This window comes from Oncorhynchus masou, chromosome 2 (assembly GCF_036934945.1).
Source record: "Oncorhynchus masou masou isolate Uvic2021 chromosome 2, UVic_Omas_1.1, whole genome shotgun sequence".
NCBI classification, from domain to species: Eukaryota; Metazoa; Chordata; class Actinopteri; order Salmoniformes; family Salmonidae; genus Oncorhynchus; species Oncorhynchus masou.
In genome coordinates this window covers 43,593,890-43,615,247 of record NC_088213.1, presented here as the reverse complement: position 1 = coordinate 43,615,247, position 21,358 = coordinate 43,593,890, and positions in this window count along the sequence as shown.

The following is a 21,358-nucleotide window of genomic DNA, read 5'->3' as shown; positions in this document are numbered from 1 at the left end:
TTAAACAACTGACGTGACTGTAAATTAGCCGTAGTTGGCTAGCTAGCAAGCAAGGGTTAATAACGTTGCCAGTCAGTATGGCAATGGAACATTTAGAACGAACGACTGGGTCGCGTTCATAGACACAGAACAAAAAGAACAAACGACTGGGTCACGTCTCTAGTGTCGGGACTATATCTTGTGGAAGGATGAAATAGTACGAATCAATTTTTTATGAAAATATGTCAATCATTATTTGAATATGTTGGTAACCCGTTATATAAAAGTGATAATGCCCGAGAAGCTGGTGTTTGTTGGATATATTGGCACAGTTTGCCGGCCCGAGACAAGACCCGTACCAATATATCCAACAAACACCGGCTTCTCGGGCATTATCACTTAAACATACACTTAGCATTACTTTCCTAGCTACAGTTTACATACAGTATCCTGGCACATTACACAATTTATGCAATAGCATACAAGACATATTTTGGGACTCCCTGTTTTTGTGCTCACTTGAACAGGAAGGGTGGCACAGCGGTCCATCTTGTGAGCAAACTTTGTCATCTGGATTTATGGTGCTTTCAAGATAAGTAGGAAGAAAAAAAATCCCAGTTGTCTTGAATGGACTGAAGTCGGAGATTTCCCAGTTGCAAGTTGTTTTGAATGCTGGCTTGACAGCATGGCCAATGTATTCAACCATTTCTGGCTCATGGTGTTGTGTGGGAATGTTTTATTTACATTACATTTACATTTAAGTCATTTGGCAGACGCTCTTATCCAGAGCGACTTACAAATTGGTGAATTCACCTTATGACATCCATTTAAGCTTGGAAAAGAAAATTTTGCACACCCAATTTTTCAGTTTTTGATTTGTTAAAAAAGTTTGAAATATCCAATAAATGTCGTTCCACTTCATGATTGTGTCCCACTTGTTGTTGATTCTTCACAAAAAAATACAGTTTTATATCTTTATGTTTGAAGCCTGAAATGTGGCAAAAGGTCGCAAAGTTAAAGGGGGCCGAATACTTTCGCAAGGCACTGTATACATACTGCCAATAGAAACCCATTGAATAACAGATTCATACATGGAAAAACAAAGTAAAAAATAAACCAAAAGAAAGTTTATTTTAAAGTGTCTGTCCTATGCCTGAGAGGTACTGTATAAGAAAGATCAGGGAATTATAATTCCTTTTTTTTACCCATATTTAACCTATTGGCAGTATATAAAAATGTTATATACTAAAGGGGTCCTAAAATTCTAAATCAAATAGCTATGTGATCCTTGGTACGACCATCTTAAAATGATTTGGTAAAGACTGTTGGGCTGTTACACTGGACTCATCTACTTATTCTACATCCTCCGATACCAACCATTAGTCGTGTGATTATCAGGCGCTGAGCTAGACAAGGGTGGATCCCGAAAATGGTCTTCTCACATAAATGTGAGTGGTTTGAGCTACAATTATAATTATAATGACCCATCTATGAAAAGCTGAGACTCTCACGAACACACACCTCTTATGACGATCAACAACCATTTCTGTACTTACAGCATTCTTATAAATGCATGTATTTATTTTTTATGTTGCCATTTGTCCATAAAACTCATAAATGCAGCTGTTAATGTCAAATTGGTTTGTGCTCTACTTGTAGCCCTTGATTGTCCTCAAAAGAAAATGGTACAACACTTCAATGTGAGGCTAAATATGAGGACAGAGCAGGCTGTCTTGCATTATAAGTAGAACACTAAAATATTCTGTGTGATTTTATCTGCCTTAATCAGGAGTCTGACTTATTCAGAAAGAAAAAGACCGAAATGACAGCAATCTCAATTGGATTGGCACAAACCAGGAAATAAAGTGACCTTACCAGCTAAGTGTCTCCCTCCTAGGATTATCCCCAAGACCAGTGTGATTGATTCTCTCTGCTTATCTACAGGCTACTGAGTTTTGTGGGAGGGAGAAATGTGGGGTGTCAAATTTCTCTCAGTCCCCCGAGGAATCAGTTATTGTTTCACAAAAGGGTATTTATAGAAAAGGATCTTTGGTAGACAATCCTATTTTACTTAATAGAAAGCCTGCAATATGCCATTGCTTACTGTATCTTACTGTATACAGTATCGACAGAGGATGTGGTTTCACTTGAACGTTATCTTACAGCACACTTATGACTACAGTATTTTAAAGGTTACCAAGGAATATTAAGGTGGCAATATTTTCTGACTGCATAATCTTAAAAATGTAAGCACTGCAGACAACTCCCTTCTCCTTGGTGCCCAATTATAGATTCTCTCTGTACTGTGGCAGACAGCTGCCAACCCATCGACAGCCACATTTATTCCTTCTCATCCTTGTGTAACTCAATAGAGATATGCTGAGGTTCAGTTTTCATTTCATTTAGGGTTTTATTTTTTTTTGCACTAATAATCTGTGCTGAGCTTGTTTGCACTGCGTCCAGAACATAGTGCATAAATATAAAGTACCCAATGAAAAGAATTCAGCAAATTATCAAGGGTCCTTTGAAACAAAACTAGAAAATATTCAATTAAATGTTGAAATAGGGTCAAAAGATATTTGGTAAATCATAATACCACTCCTAATAAATTATAATAATTTGTAATATCACACTCAAGGGCCTTGCATGGGATAAATACTCCCAGTGGATTTTTTTTTAGAGAGACAGTACAGCTGAGGTTCTAATACACGAACCACTTCTCTTCCACCACCCCTGCCTCCTCTTATCCTTTGTGTAAAAAGCCAGTCGACTGGCAAGACTGACCCAATACTTGGGAGATTTTTTCCAGACCATTTTCACCCCGGTGTTAGAGGGACATAATGTGATACAGAAATAGAGAAAGGTATTGGAACTGGAACTACTACTACTATGGTGAAATTGGGCTACAGAGAGAATACAGGGAGTGGAGGGAGAGAAAATAGTCCTCAGCGGCTGTTCCAAATACATTTCATTCAAAACAATAGTTTGTTGTGGTCATTAAGTACAATATATAGCTTACTGGGGGTAGAAAACAGAACGAAAACAATGATTGGTGAGACATTCTGGAATTGTAGTTACACTTCAACCCATGGCAAATACACTCAGTACTGTGTCGGACCCCCCTTTGTCATGAAGGGATGCACCTGATCAGCAACCATGTTCAGATAAGCTGTTGGTATCAAGGGACCTAATGTGTGCCAGGAAATAATTCCCCACACTAGTACACCTGCCTGTACCGTTGACACCAGGCAGGAAGGGTCCATGGACTCTTGCTACTTACGCCCAATCATGACTCTGCCATCAGCAGGACACAACAGGAACCGAGATTCGTCCAACCAGGCAATGTTTTTCCACTCCTCAAATGTCCAGTGTTGGTGATCATGTGCATTTAATTGCATAGCTGATAGGATTGGAACCTGGTGTGGTCGTCTACTGCATGAGCCCATCTGTGACAAGGATCGACGAATTGTGCGTTCCAAGATGCCTTTCTGCACACCGCTGTTGTACTGCGCCGTTATTTTTCTGTTTGTGGCCTGCCCGTCAGCATGCACGATTCTTGTACTTCTCCTTTGACCTCTGTCATCAATGAGCTGTTTTCGCCATCAGGAATGCCGCTGACTGGATTTTTTTGTTTGTCTTAGCATTCTGGGTAAACCCTACACACTGTCGCGTTTGAAACGCCCAGAATTTCCTGAGATACTGGATCTGGCGCCGACAATCATATCACACTCAAAGCCGCTTAGGTCACTCGTTTTGCCCATTCTAATGTTCAATCGAACAGAAACTGAATGCCTCGATGCCTGTCTGCCTGCTTCATATTGCAAGCCATGGCTACGTGACTCTCTGAGAGCGATTCATTTTTGTGAATGGTGTGGTGTACCTAATAAACATGCCAGCAAGCCATCAAAGAACATTTAGGACAAATATGGGTAGTAAAGTATCATGTAGGCAATTGCTTTCAAAAGCAGCCTACTTTACTGATTCTCAAGGGATGAGAAATAAATAGCTTTTTCTATTTACTGCAGTAAGCTATCATTCCATGGATATCCACCTTTCATAAAATGTACTATGTGGAAGCTCGCTAAAGCACTCTGGAGCATTGTTTTCCTCTGCATTCTCTCTTCTCTGTTAACGTGCTGTTGCTAAGAGACCAACCAGCCATCCTCCTTCTCCCTCCCCACTCCCACACACTCTGAGAGTGAGCATGTTCCCTGTCACAGACCCCTCCTCATCTGATGTTCCACACTGTAAACTCATGAAGTGTGGAGAAAAGGGGGTTGGGGTAGAAGGGGTCCCTACACAACCTCATTGTGCTCTTCATCACAACCCCCCATTCCTATCTGGTGCACTTTGTAAAAAAAAACACTTCTCCATACAGGATTTCATAAGAAAGGGTTTTTTTTGGTGGGAGAGAAATCTGGCATTTTCTATAACATTATTTATTCAAAGAGTGATTTGCATTGTTTTCTCTAAAGAAAATTCAGGAAGCAAAAGAGAACAATTAGTAATGGCGTCTTTTTGTAGAAACAAACTCCGCCACAGCTCGTTGGACAAAGCCAATAGGGAAATTGAGTTTTTGAAAATAAGATCTGTGGTAAACACAGGCTTAGGAGATCTTACACGTTGTGTTCTAATAGATCATCTTCATCAGCTAATGTAATTTTTTCTGAATTATAAAGCATTAATGTAATTTTTTAAAAGCACATAAAGGCTTCATTATTCATAAAAGTATAAGATCTCCTAAGCCTGTGTTAACCTCAGATATTTATTCAGCATTAATTCCACAACCTTATTCTCTCCCCCATTGGAATGGCTGAATGAACCAGTGACTAATTTCTGTTTTTTTAGGGCTACAAGCTGGCAAGCTTTATTGTCACTAAGAAAGCCATCTCTAGTTGGCCTAGCATACGGTACACATTCGACATCCAATATCGTCAAAGACCAAAAAAATACATCTTCTGAATTATTCATGTGTACTTGTGTTGTGCCATTGGCTCTCCATGAGGTTTTGACACTCATGCACGTCAGTGGCACATAGGGAGGATCCAAGGCTATTCCGGTGCACATGGAGTTAGGTCAACAGCTTTTGTAAAACCTGATGGCTGTAATTTAAATGGCAAATAACTAGAAAGAATACCTAATTGTAATAAATAAATTAACTGGATAATTTGTACAGACCAAAAAAATGTACTGAATGTTAAATATGTATGCCACTTGACAAATGAAAGTGATTTAGGCATTTTATTTTAATGTCATTTGAAACTGCTATTTGGTTCAGTGTCTTTCTCTTCCATTGCCCATCTGTAACCATCACACAACCTAAGTCCTCATGGTTAGATAATGGATTTAATTGCATATTTATGACTGGCATAGGCAAACTTATGCTGCCATTGATCACATGGGAAGTGAGTACATGAATCATTTATCATGAGACCTATCGGGGTTTCAAAATACTCTTAATGTTGGGAGTCCGCAGTCTGCCATCATAAATAATATAAATTCAACCAGTTTCCGTATACAGTTAATAATTAGAGGAAAAATACAGGCCAGTTTATTAGACCCTTGAGGCCATTTGGTGTGTGTACTAAGTAGTGTTTACTGTTAAGTTACAGCATGTTTGCAAGAGTTGAGAAGCTAACATGCGCCTCCAAAATATAATCTCCAGCTCTGCAGGGGAGTTTTTGTTGATGTTTGTACATGACTGTACCTCAAATGAATTCAAGGCCTTGAAAAAAAATGGCAGAGTGTGAAAGGCTCATATAAAATGTATTTGCTAGTATGTTGAGTCATTTAACTCAAGTAAAACAAGAGCAGCAGGAGAGAAAGGAGAGAGAAAGAGAAAGAGAGAGAGATGGAGCAAGGGAGGGATGATCAAAGTTATTTTATCCGTTCAATGGACGAGCATTCTGCTGTGCTTTGAACCACTTTTTCAATCCCTGTGCCAGACACCCCTCCTCTCCAGCTCACAGTCAGAGCCGAGCAGGAGATGTTGAGGCTGAAAGTAAATTGGGACTGTGCGCTGTCTAACTCCTCCGGGCTTGCTAAGCTCAGCACTCACTCCAAAGCATCCTGCCACGGCTTACAGCAGTAACACAACCACATTTAGTTTGTCATCATTTTACAATATCGTCACATTTTGTGTCCAATCTATGAAGCGTTCACATTCCTTTCTCTAAAAATAGCTCAAGTGGAGGAACATAAGGTAGTTAGTTATACAAGCCCATTTAACTTGTAGATGCTGCAAAAAGGGACAATTGTATTTGGTGCAATGTTTTCTTTTTACTGTCCGTTCTTCTAGGTCTAAATAGTTCTGTATGGGTACAGTACTTGACTTGTTTCCCCTTTTGTTTTTGCTGCCTCCCCCATAACCCATCACCGAATGTGAGACCAATTATCAGGTTGACGATCCCAACAGTGCGACTTACCTGGAAACCTACGGAAAGGTTTCAAAATTTGGAAGATGAGGCAGACATTTTTCAGTATATTTCTGGATGCTTGGATGTATGGACTTTTTTTTTGTATGTTTGGTTTATTCATGTCTGACACCCATTTGTGTGTGTGTGGTATGCATTCACTATATTACCTTACTTATTGTGCTTATCTTTTAGTAGAAAAGTCACTAGTTTGATTGGAGGTGTAGGGGAAGCCGCAAAATCTGTCCAAATGGTAAGGAATTCTATACGGTAAAGGAAACAGTTGGTTTTAAGACATTAAATAAATAATATATATACTGTACATGAGATTCAGATGCCCCCTAGTGGAAGGAACATATATATCGTATATAAAGTGAGCTTTTATTGAGCAAATATGAATGCAGCTAGATACAGTACAGTAATAGTAAAGATTCCGAATTCTAATAAATAGGGGAAACATGGGATATGAAATCACATTAACATTAGCCATACAACCAACCCCAAAAAACAATGAGTACTGAATGTCTTACAATCACCCAAAATAATATCTACAATAACAGTGTCAACATGACACAAAAACAAACTGGGTGGTGAAGCATCCACAACACAATATAAGGCAATGACTGGGATGAGATTTGTGTGAAGTGAATTTGAATCATCCAGAAGCTAATTGATCAGCTGGTATTTGATTTTGTTTCGAATAGTTGTTGGTTGAAATCTCTGATGTAGTCTTCTAAATTAATTTATTCAAGTGCCCTCCTTGGGGCACACACCATCATCAGCAGTGTTGACAAAGTTGACAAAAGCAATAATTTATTCTCAAATTATGAAATGCATGATTGAAAGTAGTGATGCACTGATATTACATTTTGGCCGCTACCGATATCCAATATTTTCCTTTGCCCCCCAAAAATGATGCCGATAACCTATATTTAAAATTTTCGCTGCCTTTTAAGCATTCTCGTACAGTAACACACACACACATCTCAGTGCAAGAGGCGTCACTACAGTCCCTGGTTCAAATCCAGGCTGTATCACATCCGGCCGTGATTGGGAGTCCCATAGGGTGGTGCACAATTGGCCCAGCGTCATCTGGGCCGTCATTTTAAATAAGAATTTGTTCTTAACTGACTTGCCTAGATAAATCAAGGTTACACCCACACACACCACACTGACCAAAAGGTTATTTTGTTGGCATTTACATATGTCCCCATTACCAGTAAAACATCAACAAAATATATTTATTTCACTTACTTGCTGTGCTGTTTCATTGTTAATTTGTTCAGTCGTTTCATTCTCAACCAGGATTTCTATGGAACGCTGTTTGGGTCTTTGAGTGTCAAATAACACTATTTGATGTGTCAAATAAGCTTGTTGACTAATCAGGACCTGAATATGACTTCATGTCACATAATAATTTTACGCATTCATAATTTTTTTACATAGTTATTACACATTGATTACACTATCACTCGTTTTTCATATGTCAACTATTCATTGATATGTATGCTATGATGCTGGTAAGATTGTCTCGCGCATCTACAGTTCTGGTCATAAAAAAGCTAGCTCATGGATGCAAACAATGTTCTTCCCCAAAAACATAGCAAAACGACATAATCTGTTTCAGTAGCTATAGTTAGCTATCTATATATCTAGGTGTCATCTAAAATAACCCTAATTTATAAAACAGTTCTTTGACTAATGTTAGTCTGACCCATCTATGTGAAGCTAGCCACAATAAGGATTAGCAACAATAGTGGATTTTGCAGTTAGGCCTTCAAAATAAAAGTATGGCATAGTTTATTTAAGTTTATTAATGCAACCATTTTAAAAAAACATACAACTTAAAAGCTATACATGCACATGAATAAAATCATTGAGGATAACACACAATAAAGTCTGGGACTTATTTCCATTGTGGTCCTCTTGACACAAGATGGGTTGACAAGATCGAACAGTGTGGCAGTGAAATAATAAAACAAAAACATAGAAGAAGAACATCTATCTCATCATTCCAGTTACATCATAGGGGTTATTCATATGGGCACAGAAGACATCAAACATATTTGTACTTTATTCTTAAAGCTGTCCAGAGAGGACGTTGTTTTTATTGGCAGAGGCAACTCATTCCATTGTGAGGCACCAGTATACAAGAAAGTACCTTTCCCAGCATTACTCCTGAACCTGTATAAGCACATATCAGAAACACCTGATCTGGTGCTGTGATTGTGTGCATCCCTAACACGAGGAAAGTAATCTCTTAGATATCTGGGCGCAGGACCATAAATACTCCTGTAAACCAAACCTAGTCTAATCTGGGACACCCTAACCTCAACAGGCAGCCAGTTTAGTTCCTGAAAGCAGCTCCTGCCTATGTGAGTGCGTGATCAGCTTATTCTGGTCTATCTGGAGCTTCCCCTTCATACATTTAGATAAGCCCCCAAACCAGGGAGTAACAACATAGTCTAAATGGCATTGAATGAGAGCAGTAGCAAGCACTTTCATGGAGTCCTTATCAAGCAGCTTGGACTTTCTAGCCAAAAATGTAGTCCTGGCATTAACCTTCCCTAGCACCTTATTGGCCATGCTCACACATCCAAAAATAATTGCTTCAGTTTTCCCTAAGTGCAGAGATAGCTTACTATCTCCAAGCTATTTGCTAATGTTAGTAAGCTCTGTGCTAAGCATGCTCTCCAACACAGTTTTACTTTTGTGAGACACCAGAAGTGTAGAGTCATCTGCATAAAGAAAAAAACGGCAAGAACAAGCATCTTTCATATCGTTAATATACAATCAAAACAGCAGAGGCCCAAGCACGCTCCCCTGCGGAACGCCACAACTCATTGGTTTTGCCTGAGACAGTGAACCATTAACCTCTACTACTTGCTCCCTTCCTGATAAATAGGACTTTACCCAGCCTAGAGGGATACTGCTTAACCCCAGTGCCCCCAGTTTGGAGATTAGGAGACAGTGGTTAACTGTATCAAAGGCCTTCTGTAGGTCAAGCAGAACCATTCAACACAGATTTCCCTCATCAATCTTTTTCCTGATGAAGTCAGTCAAGTAAAGCAGACATGAATCAGTGGAGTATGTTTTTCTAAAACACAACTGGAAATCATACATTAGACCCTGTTTGTTAACATATTCATACATTTGCTCATGTACAATTCTTTCCAGGATCTTTGATGTTACACAGAGGATAGATACAGGCCTATAATTCCCAGGGTCAGACTTTATCCCCTTCTTATACAGAATTATAACTTTAGCTTGTTTCATGTCCCTGGGAAAGGTGCTTTCTTCAAGAGCGAGTTTAACGATATGCGTAATACAAGGACCACTTTGCTCAGCAGAATCAATTAGAAACCTTGCAGGAATATTATCCAGGCATGTAGCTTTGGAGCATTTAAGCTCTGCCAGCATACTGACTATTTTGGCTGTTGCTACCGCTACAAAATAAAGAGTTTGGCTGAACTCTCAACTCTATATAATACTTCTTGACTTGGTTGCTTCCAAACAAACCAGAACTGGTGGGCAGCTTGCTAACCAGTTTGCTGGCAACAGAAGTAAAAAAAGAGTTGAATTCATTGGCAATCTCTGCTTTTTCATATATCATCTCCCCTTTGATGTTCAGTCAAATACTGTTTAGTTTATTTTTGGTAGTACTACTACAGCCTAGTTCCTTAAATAATTTCCAAAGCTTTTTAGGCTCATTTTTGTTTTCAATTATTTTCTCAGCAAAGTAACCCCTCTTAGCTTCTACCATCCTCCTCTGTGCTACATTTCTGTGACATTTATATAGGACAAAATCAGGCTGCTCTTGAGAGTTCTTGCATTTTTTAAAGGCCTTATACCTTGCTTGGTTAGATTCTAGAATCTCATGATTAAACCAAGGGCTAGATCTCTGCTTTACCCTGACCCATCAAAATGGGAGCCATCACATTCACCACATCAAGGAATCTACATTTAAATACTTCCCAGGCACTACCCCTACACTATCTAGCACAGGTGACCAGTCAATTTTACCCACTTCCCCCCTAACCTTTTCTACTGAGTATTTGAGTTCCTCTTATTCTAACAGTTTTGTGACCCTTAAATATATCTTTAAAAATCCTCCTTGTGACGGGAGCACGTGATTCTGTGGAGCTGAGCAGACGTTGACAAACCGAGCTCTTCAAAGTTATTATATTATTGTTGAAATAATATTCTAACATCAGCCGATAAATTTTGAAGTACCTACCTTCCCAAAGAGCCATGGACCTCCGACCGGGAAGCAAGAAGGACGACCAAAACGTTGTTGATTCCCAGGATAACGATAAAGCTACAGCTAGCAAGATTAGCATTAGCCCTCATAACTCAGACAACAGTTCCAGACTGTTGCTCTCGGCAGGCTCACAATGCTGGCTACTCTCCTCCGGAAGATTTAGGATGGGAACAAAGGTCTTTCCCTGAAAATTCACAAGAAATCGGCTTCACTCCATTCTTCCATTGACGACCTGAAATGCTCCATGAATGATTTCCCTTTGAGAACGACTGAGGCCGAGTTGCGCATTAGCACAGTTGACCATTGCTCGACATGACCAGGTTCTGATACAACTGTAGAAGGACAATGCCTACCTCAAAAACAAGGTAGACCAGATGGAGAACCAGATCAGACGTAGCAATATCAGCGTGGTGGGATTGAAAGAGGACAGCGAGGGCCGTGACCTGGTCCATTTCTTCACTCAATGGATCCCGGATGTCCTAGGCATAATCAACTTCACCAAGCCGCTGGAAATCGAACGCGCCCACAGAACATCAGCGCCGAAACCCGGGCAAGATGAGCCCCCACTGGCCATCCTGATCAGGTTCCTCCGTTTCCAGGACAGAGAGAAGATACTGCAACTCACAAGAGCCAAAGGGGACATCACCATCAATTACAAGAGGGTCAGCCTTTTCTCGGATATGAGCGAGGATCTTGCCAGAGGTCGCAAGCAGTTCAGACCTGCCGCCAAAGCACTAAAGGAGAAGAACATCACCGGCTACCTCATCCACCCTGCGCGGATGAAAGTTCAGTACAAAGGCCGAAACCATCTCTTCAACACACCGGGAGAAGTGTTCACTTTCCTCAAAGAACTGAACCGCGTCTGGTATCTCTGGGGGATAAGATGCAGTTTGTTTGTTCTCTCTTATCTGGGCTGTCCTGTGACTTAACTGCTGATATCTTCCTGGAATTTGGATCAGTTTACCCCGCTATCCCCGCTATAATTGATTTGTACATTTTCAACTAACCGTTTTTTCCCCGAGGTGAGTTCTATTACAATTACAGGAGAGTATATTTTAGTTTAGTCAATATCCACTGGGCAAAGCAAATTAGTGGGCTTAGGCCCACTGCTTTCCCCCTATTTATGTTTCTCCTCTCCTGAAAAGAGACTCAAGCAGCCCTTTACCGTGGGCAGTCAATATTCAGCCATAAATGTCTATTCACAATGTTCGTTTTCATCTTAGAGAGCTCGCAGGTTTTAGTTTACACCAAGGTTTAGCCAGTAAGAGCAAGATGAAAAGCGAGCAGCAACGTATCTCTACAAGTGCATTCATGTTTGATTGTTGGTATTGTTGTTTTAGTCTGACAATCGGGGTGGGTGGGATTTCTTTTTTTTCTATGTTTGTGGTTTCCTTACTAAAGAGACACATAGGTCCTCTGATAAACTCTCACTTCTTACCAAAGCCGGCAAGATCACCATGTCATTCATGAAAAATCTCAATTTACTAGACATCTGGAGACAGTTGCACCCACAGGATAGGGACTACTCTTTTTATTCTCACCCACACAACACACACACGCATAGATAACTTTTTACTATTGACCCAACTGTTTCATAGAGTGTTAGATAGAGTATCTCCCCAGATTGCTTAGTGACCATTCTCCTCTAGTATTATCAACCTCCATTCTTACCAAGGTAAATGGAGCATATAGATGGAGACTAAATTCTACACTCCTAAAGCAACCTGAATTTTGTGCATTCATCAAAGAGCAGATCAATATTTTTTACTTTGACAAACAATCCCTTCGCTCCTGACAGTTTCATTCTTTGGGACACATTGAAGGCCTATCTGAGGGGACATATAATTTTCTATACTAAAGGGTTGAAGAGAAAACACGGTGCGGAACTGAATGCCCTTGAATCTGAAATCTCTGAGCCAGAGAAAACCTACCAGAGGCCCGACTAAAGATCTATACAGGCTTTTGGTAAATAAAAAACCTAAATATAATATTCTGAACACATTTCAAGCTGAGAGGGCCATCTCTAAATCAAAACAGCCTTATTACGAGCTTGGAGAGAAAGCTCACAAAGTATTGGCATGGCAACTGAAAGCAGAGGATAGTAAGGGGATAATTAATGCTATAGAAACTCTTACTAATGAGATATCTTTTGACACTACTGAAATGTATAATACTTTTAAGAAATACCATAAAGACCTCTACACTTCCCAATCAAGCGGTGATCTATCAGAGATCGACTCCTTTCTCTCCTCTCTCAACCTCCCATGCCTGTTAGAGGAAGACAGAGTGCCTGAGTGAACATTTCTCAGTTTCTGAATTGTTGGAGGCCATTAAATCCCTACCTTCTAATAAATCTCATGGGGAGGATGGCTTCCCTCCAGAGTTCTATAAAAAATTTAGGGAGCTGTTGGTCACCTACCAGGGGAAGACAACTGCTTTCCAGAGTCTTTCTCTCAAGCAGTGATTACTGTAATCCACAAGAAAGGGAAAAACCTGCTAAAGTGTGCCTCCAATAGACCAATCTCTCTCCTTAACACGGATTGTAAACTGGTCACCAAGATGCTATCTAAGAGACTGGAGTCATGTCTTCCCCTGTTGGTCAACCCAGATCAGACTGGCTTCATAATTAATAGATTGTCCTCCAATAATCTTAGAAGGTCCTTTGATATAATTCACCTTGCTAACAAAAACAAAATACCTAGTGTCGCAGTCTCCCTCGACGCTGAAGAAGCCTTTGATAGAGTTGAACGGCCATACCTCTTTCGCATCTTGGAAAAGTTTGGTTTAGGTACCGTGTTTGTAAATTTGATAAAATCCCTCTACAAATCTCCTAAAGCTAGGATTGCTAACAATGGGATTACTTCCTCCTCTTTCCTCTCTATAGGGGGAACAGACAAGGTTGCCCAATTAGCCCCCACCTCTTTGCCCTCGCCATTGAACCGTTGGCTGAGGCTATTATAACGTGCTCTGACATACATGGCTTTGAGGTGGGCCCCCATACCCATAAGTTATCACTCTTTGCGGACGACCTTATCTTATTTCTAACAAACCCAGAACACTCCCTCTCTCACTTGCAGATCCTACTACAGTGTTATAGTTCTTTCTCTGGATATAAGGTCAATTTTGATAAAAGTGAAATCTTACCGTTGTCATCATACCATCAAGCTTAAGTTTCCTTTTAGATGTTCGCCTATGGGCTTCACATATTTGGGCAAAATGGTGGATAGTAATCTGAACAACCTCTATATTGCAAAAGGTGGAGGGTGACCTTTGTAAATGGATGGACTTGCCTCCCACTCTACTGGGTAGAATAAATGTAATTTAAATGAATGTCCTGCCCAGATTTCTATATTTGTTTCAATCTCTCCCCATCCCTGTTCCCGTAGCATTCTTTTCCTCGCTCGACAAGCTGACCAGACGGTTTATCTGGCATGGCAAAACCCCTAGGGTTGGCCTGGATAAACTGACCCTTGATTACGGTCAAGGGGGCTTAAACCTCCCCAATTTTAGAATGTACTACTGGGCTGCACAGTCTAGGTTTCTGGCTCAGAGGTTTGACAATGGTCCCTCTCCCTCATGGTTGAACATTGAAAAGCTTGAGGTAAATGATGGGTCAGAATTGTTTCACAAATGGGACAGAAAATCTGTAAAAACCACCACAGACAACCCTTTAATCATACATTCTGTCCTGGCATGGTGCAAACTGCCTGAGCTGTTCAGACGAGGGGGATTCCTTTCCCCTAAAACCCCTTTATGGAACAATAGATTGATCCCTATGTTTTTCCAGAATAGTAACTTTAGACCATGGTCTGATAAGGGGATCACTCTTCTGAAACATTGTTATGAGGAGGGAGTTCTTACGTCTTTTGATCAGCTGAAACAGAAATATCACTTGCCTAACAGGGACTTCTTTAGCTACCTACAACTACGAAACTTTATTAGGGTGACTCAAAGGAAAATGGAACCTACCTAAGATGTCACCTATTGAACAATTGCCGACCAACCACTGTTCAAGACCATTTCCCGTGTTTACGATGCTCTTATGTCAGGACTAACACTGCCGGAGCTAGATAAACCCTGATTTAGATGGGGAAAAGATCTGGGTATTGATCTTGATGAGGATCTATGGAGTGACCTATGCAGGGATGGTGTTACATCCACATTGAACTCCAGATACAGACTGATCCAGTTTAATTTCCTCCATCAGCTCTATATCACCCCATCTAGACTGCACAACCCTGATATCTCCTCCCTATGTTTTAGATGTGGCTCAGATGAAGGAACATTCCTCCATTCCACTTGGCAGTGTTCAAAACTACACGGTTTCTGGCAGGGGGTATGCGATACCATATCCTCAATTCACGGAGGTCTGTCTACTGGGTACCCGGAGGTCTGTCTACTGGGTAACTTTGCTAACTCCAATCTTAGGCAAAGCCATACTATAAAGCTAACAGAAATATTTATAGCGATTGCCAAGAAATGTATTGCCTTGAAATGGAAATCGTAATCCTCCCTGCCCGTTGCAATGTGGCTATCGGAAGTTAATAGTTGTATCCCACTGGAGAAAATCACTTACTGCTTGAGGAATAAGTTAAAGACATTTTACAGAATTTGGCCACCTTTTGACTATATGGAGAATCTCCCCCACATCACATTGATTGAATCTCTATATAATCCTTATATGTTTCACACGTAATGTAGCTTATGGCAGGTGACCATATGATCCAATGTCTCATTTTTATTTTCCTCTTTATTATTACTTATTTATTGTATGTTTAAATATAAAAAAATGTTTAAAAAAATTGTTACGCTCGTCTGTTAGTCACTTTGTCCTATTGTTGTCTAATATCTTTTCACTTTAGTTTTGAATGTTAATTGGAAAATGCCAAAATAAAATATTTGAAAAAGAAATCCTCCTTGTGCAAAATGATCACTGATTCCAGAGACTATTACTCCACTCTGCGACACCAATAAAGTAAATTGTATTATTTGCATAATTCTATTATTTGTATTCATTTGCATCACTGTCAATGACATACTTTTATTTTGAAACCAAATGCAAATTCCACCATTGTGCCTAATACTTATTGTGGCTAGCTTCACAACACATAGCCCGGTCTGGTCGAGCCTCACGAGCCAGATGAAGCTAGATGGCTGCTTATAACGTTAGCTTTGGACAACAGGGTTAAGTAGCTGGTTAGCTATTTATTTTCATGAACTGAAGTTCAATTTCAATAGTAGCGATGGGTAACAATGCTTCGTGGGAGGCAGTTGTAGATGTGTGCAGAGGGTCCCTGGTTCGAGCCCAGGTAGTGGCGAGAAGAGGGAGGGAAGTCTGAGGTGCTAAAGGAGCTCCTGAATCTTGACCCCCAAAAAACATCTGGGTCAGATGGTTTAGACCTTTTCTTCTTTAAGGCTGCTGCACCTATCATCGCTAAGCCTATCTCTGACCTTTTTAACCCGTCTCTCCTTTCTGGTGTGTTTCCCATTGCTTGGAAGGCAGCCGGAATGCAGCCATCCTTTATTTAAAGGGGGAGATCAAGCTGATCCTAACTGTTTATCAAAAGTGTTGGGGAAAAACTTGTCAATAATCAACTGACTGGCTTTCTTGATGTCTATGATGTCTATAGTATTCTCAATGGCAGGGCCTCGAGTGTCACAGGGCTCTAAGGCACTGCATCGCAGTGCTAGCTGTGTCACTAGAGATCCTGGTTCGAGTCCAGGCTCTGTCGCAACCGGCCATGACCAGGAGACCCATGGGGCGGTGCACAATTGGCCCAGCATAGTCCGGGTTAGGGGAGGGTTTGACCGGCAGAGATGTTCTTGTCCCATTGCGCACTAGCAACTCCTGTGGTGGGCTGGGCGCAATCCACGCTGACATGGTTGGCAGGTGTAGTGTTTTCTCCGACACATTGGTGCGGCTGGCTTCCGGGTTAAGCAGGCGTTGTGTCAAGACGCAGTGCAGCTTGGCTGGGTTGTGCTTCGGAGGACGCATGGCTCTCAACCTTCGCCTCGAGTCTGTACGAGAGTTACAGCGATGGGACAAAACTGTAATTACCAATAGGATACCATGAAATTGGAAACTAAAAGGGGTAAAATAATGAATAAAAAAGTAGTCTCTGGTATGCGATCTGGTTTCTGCTCAGGTTACGGACAACCTTAAAGGTCCTCAAGGATGTCATGTTGCCCTTGATTCTAAACAATGTGGTGCTACTATTTTTATTGATTTTGCCAAAGTTTTTGATACAGTGGGCTGGCTAAGAATTATTGGTGTCTCTGAGGGGTCTTTGGCCTGGTTTGCTAACTACCTCTCTCAAAGAGTGCAGTGTATAAAGTCAGAAAATCTGCTGTCTTAGCCACTGCCTGTCACCAAGGGAGAACCCCAAGGCTCGAACCTAGGCCCCACTCTCTTCTTAATTTACATCAACAACATAGCTCAGGCAGTAGGAAGTTCTCTCATCCATTTATATGCAGATTATACTTCTACTCAGCTGTCCCCTCCCCGGATTTTGAGTTAAACGCTCAACAAAGCTTTCTCTACCCTTAACCCTGTTCTGAAAACATCCAAAACAAAAGGTCACGTGGTTTGGTGAGAAGAATGCTCCTCTCCCCACAAATATGATTACTACCTCTGAGGGTTTAGAGCTTGAGGTAGTTACCTCATACAAGTACTTGGGAGTATGGCTAGATGGTACACTGTCTTTCTCTCAGCACATATCAAAGCAGCAGGCTTAAGTCAAATCTAGCATCCTACCAATGCTAGATTACGGACACATAATTTATAGATCGGCAGGTAAGGGTGCTCTCAAGCGGGTAGATGCTCTTTACCATTCGGCCATCAGATTTGCTACTAATGCTCCTTATAGGACACATCACTGCACTCTATACTCCACTGTAAATTGGTCATCTCTGTATACCCGTCGCAAGACCCACTGGTTGATGCTTATAAAACCCTCTCAGACCCCCCCCCAAAAAAAAGTAAATGTACATATCAAATCAGTCCAATGTTGAACAAAAAAATAACATTGTCAGTCAAGTATCATTAAAAGTATAGTGTAGGTACTGAGTACTACCGTAGCATCGTCCTTTGAGAAAGAGCAGTTTAGAGCTTACCTGATATAGGAAAAACCTGCAGGTGAAGTGATGAGCAGGATCTCTTCCTCTGTTATACACGGATACCGCAAAGTAGGAATATATGATCGATTTAAGCTTAATTCGAGATATGGGATCACGTGATACTGAGATGATAAAAAAGTAAAACGTGAGACTGTGATGGTTCCTTGGAATCGAGGTAGATAACCACTCAGCGGTTAAAACATCTGGTAAGGTGCAGGCTACTGTAGCCTCCCAAGACAGGTGATAGCAAACAATTATGGATAGCCAAACCTGGGTCAAATACAATTGTCAAATACTTTAAAATATTGGTCTTTGTCTGAGAATTTGTTTTTGCCCTGAAGAATAGATCCAATGGAATAGAACCAAAATTGCAAACGCCAAGCTAAATTAGATGCACCTCAAATAAATGTCCTTGATCCAGGTCTCTGGAGTTATCACACATTTGTCAACGCCATAATCCAGAGTTAATTTCATATAAATAGTTATTTCACCAAATAAAATAGTCTTTGAATATACCAATGAATGTTTTGGTTGTGGGATAAATGTAGAAAAAACTAATAAATCCTAATTGAGGATTTAGATATCAAAATCAAATTTATTTATATAGCCCTTTGTACATCAGCTGATATCTCAAAGTGCTGTACAGAAACCCAGCCTAAAACCCCAAAACAGCAAGCAATGCAGGTGTAGAAGCACGGTGGCTAGGAAAAATTCCCTAGAAAGGCCAAAGCCTGGTTTCTTCCTAGGTTATGTGGGGTGGCCAGTCCTCTTCTGGCTGTGCCGGGTGGAGATTATAACAGAACATGGCCAAGATGTTCAAATGTTCATAAATTACCAGCATGGTCAAATAATAATAAGTCACTGGCAGAACAGTTGAAACTGGAGCAGCAGCACGGCCAGGTGGACTGGGAACAGCAAGGTAGTCCTGAGGCATGGTCTTAGGGCTCAGGTCCTCCGAGAGAGAGAAAGAAAAAGAGAAAGAAAGAATTAGAGAGAGCATACTTACATTCACACAGGACACCGGATAGGACAGGAGAAGTACTCCAGATATAACAAACTGACCATATCCCCCCCGACACAAACTACTGCAGCATAAATACTGGAGGCTGAGATAGGAGGGGTCAGTAGACAGTGTCCCCATCCAATGACACCCCCGGACAGGGCCAAACAGGAAGGATATAACCCCACCCACTTTGCAAAAGCACAGCCCCCACACCACTAGAGGGATATCTTCAACCACCAACTTACCATCCTGAGACAAGGCCGAGTATAGCCCACAAAGATCTCCGCCATGGCACAACCCAAGGGGGGGGGGGTGCCAACCCAGACAGGCAGATCACATCAGTGACTCAACCCACTCAAGTGACGCATCCCTCCTAGGGACGGTATGAAAGAGCCCTAGTAAGCCAGTGACTCAGCCCCTGTAATAGGTTTAGAGGCAGAGAATCCCAGTGGAAAGAGGGGAACCGGCCAGGCAGAGACAGCAAGGGCGGTTCGTTGCTCCAGAGCCTTTCCGTTCACCTTTACACTCCTGGGCCAGACTACACTCAATCATATGACCCACTGAAGAGATGAGTCTTCAGTAAAGACTTAAAGGTTGAGACCGAGTTTGCGTCTCTCACATGGGTAGGCAGACCATTCCATAAAAATGGAGCTGTATAGGAGAAAGCCCTGCCTCCAGCTGTTTGCTTAGAAATTCTAGGGACAATTAGGAAGGCCTGCGTCTTGTGAACATAGCGTACGTGTAGGTATGTACGGCAGGACCAAATCAGAGAGATAGGTAGGAGCAAGCCCATGTAATGCTTTGTAGGTTAGCAGTAAAACCTTGAAATCAGCCCTTGCCTTGACAGGAAGCCAGTGTAGGGAGGCTAGCACTGGAGTAATATGATCAAATCTTTTGGTTCAAGTCAGGATTCTAGCAGCCATATTTATCACTAACTGAAGTTTATTTATCCGGAAAGTAGAGCATTGCAGTAGTCTAACCTAGAAGTGACAAAAGCATGGATTAATTTTTCTGCATCATTTTTGGACAGAAAGTTTGATTTTTGCAATGTTACGTAGATGGAAAAAAGCGGTCCTTGAAACAGTCTTGATATGTTCTTCAAAAGAGATCAGGGTCCAGAGTAACGCCGAGGTCCTTCAGTTTTATTTGAGATGACTGTACAACCATTAAGACTGATTGTCAGATTCAACAGAAGAGCTCTTTGTTTCTTGGGACCTAGAACAAGCATCTGTTTTGTCCGAGTTTAAAAGTAGAAAGTTTGCAGCCATCCACTTCCTTATGTCTGACACACATGCTTCTAGCGAGGGCAATTTTGGGGCTTCACCATGTTTCATTGAAATGTACAGCTGTGTGTCATCCGCATAGCAGTGAAAGTTAACATATTTTCAAATGACATCCCCAAGAGGTAAAATATATAGTGAAAACAATAGTGGCCCTAAAACTGAACCTTGAGGAACACTGAAATTTACAGTTGATTTGTCAGAGGACAAACCATTTAGAGACAAACTGATATCTTTCCGACAGATAAGATCTAAACCAGGCCAGAACTTGTCCGTGTAGACCAATGTGTGTTTCCAATCTCTCCAAAAGAATGTGGTGATCGATGGTATCAAAAGCAGCAGTAAGGTCTAGGAGCACGAGGACAGATGCAGAGCCTCGGTCTGATGCCATGAAAAGGTCATTTATCACCTTCACAAGTGCAGTCTCAATGCGTTCCACAGGGATGCTGGCCAATGTTTTAATTTAAAACATTTTTTACCCCTTTTTCTCCCCAATTTCGTGGTATCCAATTGTTGTAGTAGCCACTATCTTGTCTCATTGCTACAACTCCCGTACGGGCTCGGGATGTGTTATGCGTCCTCCGATACACAACCCAACCAGCCGCACTGCTTCTTAACACAGCGCACATCCAACCCGGAAGCCAGCCGCACCAATGTGCCGGAGGAAACACCGTGTACCTGGCAACCTTGGCTAGCGCGCACTGCGCCCGGCCCAGTCACAGGAGTCGCTGGTGCGCGATGAGACAAGGACACCCCTACCGACCAAGCCCTCCCTAACCCGGAAGACGCTAGGCCAATTGTGCGTCGCCTCACGGACCTCCCGGGCGCGGCTGGTTACGACACAGCCTGGGCGCGAACCCAGAGTCTCAGATGGTACAGCTGGCGCTGCAGTACAGCGCCCTTAACCACTGCTCCACCCGGGAGGCCAATGCTGGCCAATGTTGACTCCAATGCTTCCCACAGTTGAGTCAATATGGCTGGATGTCCTTTGGGTGGTGGACCATTCTTGATACGCATGAGAAACTGTTGAGCGTGAAAACAACTGCAATGCGGTTGGGTTTGCGACTGGCACCTACTACCATACCTCGTACGAAATCAAACATCGTTGTCTTGCCCATTCACCCTCAATGGCATATACACAATCCAGGTCTCAATTGTCTCAAGGCTTAAATCCTTCTTTAACCCGTCTCCTCCTCTTTAACCCGTCTGGATCTCCTCAGTAAATGACAACAAGGGATCATATCTTTCACCTGGTCCGTGTAGATGTGTAATGAGAAATTTATATTTATTTCATTTCACTTTTTAT